The following is a 6,498-nucleotide window of genomic DNA, read 5'->3' on the forward strand; positions in this document are numbered from 1 at the left end:
GTCTCCAGGGGTTGGGAAAGGGCATCCTCCGGGGCAAGGTCCTAGAACCCAAATCGTGTGCACGGTTGTCTGGAGGGGGAGGCCAGAAACCCTCCCCCCCTTTTGTACTTTGACTTTCTAAAACGGAAGAAGTATCCACGAGGGGAGTGCTCATCCTCCTCGAAATCCAGATTAGGGTGTCTAAATGTGTGTGGATGTAACCAAGATGAGAAAAAAGAGAGATAGGTAGTATGTTTGACGAAAGAACCTGGATGTTTGGGCTCTGAGTGAAACGAAGCTCAAGGGTAAAGGGGAAGAGTGGTTTGGGAATGTCTTGGGAGTAAAGTCAGGGGTTAGTAAGAGGACAAGAGCAAGGGAAGGAGTAGCACTACTCCTGAACAGGAGTTGTGGGAGTATGTGATAGAGTGCAAGAAAGTAAATTCTAGATTGATATGGGTAAAACTGAAAGTTGATGAGAGAGATGGGGATTATTGGTGCATATGTACCAGGCATGAGAAAAAAGATTATGAGAGGCAAGCGTATTGGGAGCAGCTGAATGAGTGTGTTAGTGGTTTTGATGCACAAGATCGGGTTATAGTGATGGGTAATTTCAATGGAAAGGTGAGTAATGTGGCAGTTGAGGAAATAATTGGTATACATTGGTGTTCAGTGTTGTAAATGGAAATGGTGAAGAGCTTGTTGATTTATGTGCTGAAAAGGACTGGTGATTAGGAATACCTGGTTTAAAAGCGAGATATACATAATTATATGTATGTAAGTAGGAGAGATGGCCAGAGAGCGTTGGATTACGTGTTAATTGATAGGAGCGCGAAAGAGTGACTTATGGATGTTAATGTGCTGAGAGGTGCAACTGGAGGGATGTTTGATCATTATCTTGTGGAGGCGAAAGTGAAGATTTCTAGGGGCTGTCAGAGAAGAAGAGAGAATGTTGGGGTGAAGAGAGTGGTGAGGGTAAGTGAGCTTGGAAAAGAGACTTATGTGATGAAGTAACAGGAGAGACTGAGCACAGAATGGAAAAAGGTGAGAACAAAGGAGGTAAGGGGAGTGGGGGAGGAATGGAATGTATTTAGGAAAGCAGTGATGGCTTGCGCAAAAGATGCTTGTGGCATGAGAAGCGTGGGAGGTGGGATGATTAGATAGGGTAGTGAGTGGTGGGATGAAGAAGTTTATTAGTGAAGGAGAAAAGAGAGGCATTTGGACGACTTTTGCAGGGAAAAAATGCAAATGAGTTTGAGATGTATAAAAGAAAGAGGCAAGAGGTCAGGAGAAAGGTGGAAGAGGTGAAAAAGAGGGCAAATGAGAGTTGGGGTGAGAGTATCCTTAAATTTTAGGGAAAATAAAAAGATGTTCTGGAAGGAGGTAAATAAAGAGCGTAAGACAAGGGAGCAAATGGGAACTTCAGTGAAGAGGGCAAATGGGTAGGTGATAACAAATAGTGGTGATGTGAGAAGGAGATGGAGGGAGTATTTTGAAGGTTTCTTGAATGTGTTTGATGATAGAGTGGCAGATATAGGGTGTTTTGGTCGAGGCGGTGTGCAAAGTGAGAGGGTTAGGGAAAATGATTTGGTACACAGAGAAGAGGTAGTAAAAGCTTTGCGGAAGATGAAAGCCGGCAAGGCAGCAGGTTTGGATTGTATTGCAGTGGAATTTATCAAAAAAGGGGTTGACTGTATTGTTGACTGGTTGGTAAGGTTATTTAATGTATGTATGATTCATGGTGAGATGCCTGAGTATTGGCTGAAGGCTTGCATAGTGCCATTGTACAAAGGCAAAGGGGATAAGAGTGAGTGCTCATATTACAGAGGTATAAGTTTGTTGAGTAATCCTGGTAAATTATATGGGAGGATATTGATTGAGAGGGTGAAGGCATGTACAGAGCATCAGATTGGGGAAGAGCAGTGTGGTTTCAGAATTGGTAGAGGATGTGTGGATCAGGAGTTTGCTTTGAAGAATGTATGTGAGAAATACTTAGAAAAGGGAATGGATGTGTATGTAGCATTTATGGATCTGGAGAAGGCATATGATAGAGTTGATAGAGATGCTCTGTGGAAGGTATTAAGAATATATGGTGTTTGAGGCAAGTTGTTAGAAGCAGTGAAAAGTTCTTATCGAGGATGTAAGGCATGTGTACGTGTAGGAAGAGAAGAAAGTGATTGATTCTCAGTGAATGTAGGTTTGCGGCAGGGGTGTGTGATGTCTCCATGGTTGTTTAATTTGTTTATGGATGGGTTGTTAGGGAGGTGAATGGAAGAGTTTTGGAAAGGAGGGCAAGTATGAAGTCTGTTGTGGATGAGAAAGCTTGGGAAGTGACTCAGTTGTTGTTCGCTGATGATACAGCGCTGGTGGCTGATTCATGTAAGAAACTGCAGAAGCTGGTGACTGAGTTTGGTAAAGTGTGTGAAAGAAGAAAGTTAAGAGTAAATGTGAATTAGAGCAAGGTTATTAGGTACAGTAGGGTTGAGGGTCAAGTCAATTGGGAGGTAAGTTTGAATGGAGAAAAAGTGGAGGAAGTAAAGTGTTTTAGATATCTGGGAGTGGATCTGGCAGCGGATGGAACCATGGAAGCGGAAGTGAATCATAGGGTGGGGAAGGGGGGCGAAAATTCTGGGAGCCTTGAAGAATGTTTGGAAGTCGAGAACATTATCTCGGAAAGCAAAAATGTGTATGTTTGAAGGAATAGTGGTTCCAACAATGTTGTATGGTTGCGAGGCGTGGGCTATGGATAGAGTTGTGCGCAGGAGGGTGGATGTGCTGGAAATGAGATGTTTGAAGACAATATGTGGTGTGAGGTGGTTTGATCGAGTAAGTAATGTAAGGGTAAGAGAAATGTGTGGAAATAAAAAGAGCGTGGTTGAGAGAGCAGAAGAGGGTGTTTTGAAATGGTTTGGACACGTGGAGAGAATGAACGAGGAAAGATTGACCAAGAGGATATATATGTCGGAGGTGGAGGGAACGAGAAGTGGGAGACAAAATTGGAGGTGGAAAGATGGAGTGAAAAAGATTTTGAGTGATCGGGGCCTGAACATGCAGGAGGGTGAAAGGCGGGCAAGGAATAGAGTGAATTGGATCAATGTGGTATACCGGGGTTTACGTGCTGTCAGTGGATTGAATCAGGGCATGCGAAGCGTCTGGGGTAAACCATGGAAAGTTGTGTGGGGCCTGGATGTGGAAAGGGAGCTGTGGTTTCGGACATTATTGCATGACCGCTAGAGACTAAGTGTGAACGAATGGGCCCTTTGTAGTCTTTTCCTAGCCCTACCTCGCACACATGAGGGGGGAGGGGGATGGTATTCCATGTGTGGCGAGGTGGCGATGAGAATGAATAAAGGCAGACAGTGTGAATTGTGTGCATGGGTATATATGTATGTGTCTGTGTGTGTGTATATATATGTGTACATTGAGATGTATAGGTATGTATATTTGCGTGTGTGAACGTGTGTGTATATAAATGTGTATGGGGGTGGGTTGGGCCATTCCTTTCGTCTGTTTCCTTGCGCTACCTCGCAAACGCGGGAGACAACGACAAAGCAAATTAAATGAATATAAGAGTAAATGTGAATAAGAGCAAGGTAATTAGGTACAGTTGGGTTGAGGGTCAAGTCAATTGGGAGGTAAGTTTGATTGGAGCAAAACTGGAGGAAGTAAAGTGTTTTAGATATCTGGGAGTGGATCTGGCAGCGGATGGAACCATGGAAGCGGAAGTGGATCATAGGGTGGAGGAGGGGGCGAAAATCCTGGGAGCCTTGAAGAATGTGTAGAAGTCGAGAACATTATCTCGGAAAGCAAAAATGTGTATGTTTGAAGGAATAGTGGCTCCAATAATGTTGTATGGTTGCGAGGCGTGGGCTATGGATAGAGTTGTGCGCAGGAGGATGGATGTGCTGGAAATGAGATGTTTGAGGACAATGTGTGGTGTGAGTTGGTTGGATCGAGTAAGTAACATAAGGGTAAGAGAGATGTGTGGAAATAAAAAGAGCGTGGTTGAGAGAGTAGAAGAGGGTGTTTTGAAATGGTTTCGGCACATGGAGAGAATGAGTTAGGAAAGATTGACCAAGAGGATATATGTGTCGGAGGTGGAGGGAGCAAGGAGAAGTGGGAGACCAAATTGGAGGTGGAAAGATGGAGTGAAAAAGATTTTGTGTGATCGGGGCCTGAACATACAGGAGGGTGAAAGGAGGGCAAGGAATAGCGTGAATTCGATCGATGTGGTATACCGGGGTTGACGTGCTGTCAGTGGATTGAATCAAGGCATGTGAAGCGTCTGGGGTAAACCATGGAAAGCTGTGTAGGTATGTATATTTGCGTGTGTGGGCGTATGTATATACATGTGTATGGATGTGGGTTGGGCCATTTCTTTTGTCTTTTTCCTTTGCGCTACCTCGCAAACGCGGGAGACAGCGACAAAAATATATATATATATATATATATGTTTATACGTTGAGATATATAGAATGTATATATGCGTGTGTGGACATGTATGTATATACATGTGTGTGTGTTGCATGACAAAAAGAGGATATAGGATTAGGATTGAATGCCGGCAACTTATATGTGGTTGAGGTGAGGGGAAAAAAATAGAGTGCTGGTTCACTGCGCCCTCGCCACTATCCTGATTGAAACTCAGGCAGCAGTATCTTCCTTGACAGTGATTGTCTGCTACACACTATTACTATAGAATAGCAGCAGTAGGTGCCACCATTTCTCCTGAATCATCCGCGTTTGTGGAGGTCTTGGATCCCCCAAGTGTGCTGTTTCCTGTATTCTCCAGGGGTGTGGGTATGTTGCATCCTTGCCGGGGCGAAGGTCCTAGAATCTCTTAGTGTGCACGGTGTCTGGATCATCTCTTGTCTGCTGGTCCTAGATCCTCCAGGCAATGGGAAACTGGGACTCTCTATACTCATTCTTTTTTGTTTTATCTAGGTGAAAATGCACTTGACATGGTGATGATTGGCTAAATGCAACATGTCCGAATAACATTGTTGTATTGCAAATTATTACCGGACACTGTTACTCGAGACTTATATACTAACTCATAGTTCTCTCTCAGATGTATGTTTTGTCAGTTGATTAAGCTAACGAATAAAGAGATTATGAAGTAATATTTTGGAAAGTATAAATTAACTAACCACAGTCACCCAACGATATAAGCTTGTTTTCTGATATACGCTTCTTTATTTGTAACTTTTCGCATATTTCAAAGTAAATTAGGACAAATTACAGTAAACATAATAAGAAGAATGAAATTATCAACTTTTTTCCAAAACATGGAATCAATGAAACTCTTTACGTGAAACGTTCCAGAGTGGTAAAAAGAACAGCCACTGTCACTTGGCGGGAACACACTTCCAGCTGATTCTCATCCCAGCATGTTTTCGTAATAGATTTGTTCCCCTTATCCCTTTTAGTTGATGATGGCCATTCGTTTTATGTCTCTCTAATATTTTGCTTGATGTTTTTTCCATTATTTCCATTCGTCAAATATTTGATCTATCTTGTGTACTTGATTTTGTTTATGATGGTTGCAGATCTCGAGCAGTTCAACTTTTGTAACAGAAGAATCATCAGTTTTAGTTTCCTCTAACCACTGAATTAATTAGTACTTTGTGTAGCCGATTGTTGGAACTTTGTTTGATAATTTGGAATGATATGGAGCATTAGCCATAATAATGACTGGAATGTGTTTCCTTCAGGTGATTGTGGCTGTTTGTTTTTTTCCTCCTCGTAACGTTTCACAAGCAGTGAGTTTCATTCATTCTATGTTTTGAGTAGATTCTGGTCTTCAAATTTTTTTGATGATTACATGTTTCTTCATATGTTTAGTGCAGTTTTCCCAACTCTTGTTAGAATATATGAAAATTTACAAATGAAGCAGCGGGCATCCGAGAACAAGCTTAGATCGTTGACTTGGACGGCTTTTATTATCTAATCTAGACTTACCAAGACAACACTTCATAATCTATTTATTCGTTAGCATTATTAATTGATATATCATGTAGATGAGGGAGAAATTTTAGTGAGTAGATAAGTTTCTATTCACATTATCTGATAATCATTTGAAATACAATGTTATTCGGACATGTTTCATATAGCCAATGTTCACCAACGTGTCAAGTGCATCTTCGTCTAGATAAAACAAAAAGGTGTTGTAGGGGTTCTGGGTCCTACAGGCGCGAGGAGGCATGTATCCTGGACCTTTTATGTCTTTATGTGATCTTGATCCTCCAGATGTGTTGGGTTCTTTATCCTCCATGTTTGGGAGGTTCTGGAGCCTTCACGTGTGCGGGATGCATGGACACTTCTAGTATATGGAGGCCCTAGAACCCCGAGATGTGGTGGGATCCTGGATCTCCAGGCTTGAATGGGTCTTAGACTATGTGTCTGTGTGGGTCCTACATCTTCCAGGTGTGGAGATCATCAACCCTACAGGTGTTTGGAAGCCCATGATCCTCCAGGTGTGTACGGGTTCAATATCAACTACTTATGTGTTCTTTAATCATC

The 6,498-nt window shown here is 42.4% G+C and overlaps 1 long non-coding RNA gene across 1 annotated transcript in view; it reads right to left on the bottom strand.

Annotated features, from left to right (window-relative positions):
- LOC139761237 (uncharacterized) overlaps positions 1-6,498 on the bottom strand; it is a 581,791-nt gene that overhangs the window by 235,395 nt on the left and 339,898 nt on the right. The window lies entirely within an intron of this gene.

This window comes from Panulirus ornatus, chromosome 39 (genome assembly GCF_036320965.1).
Source record: "Panulirus ornatus isolate Po-2019 chromosome 39, ASM3632096v1, whole genome shotgun sequence".
In the NCBI taxonomy this organism is placed as follows: Eukaryota; Metazoa; Arthropoda; class Malacostraca; order Decapoda; family Palinuridae; genus Panulirus; species Panulirus ornatus.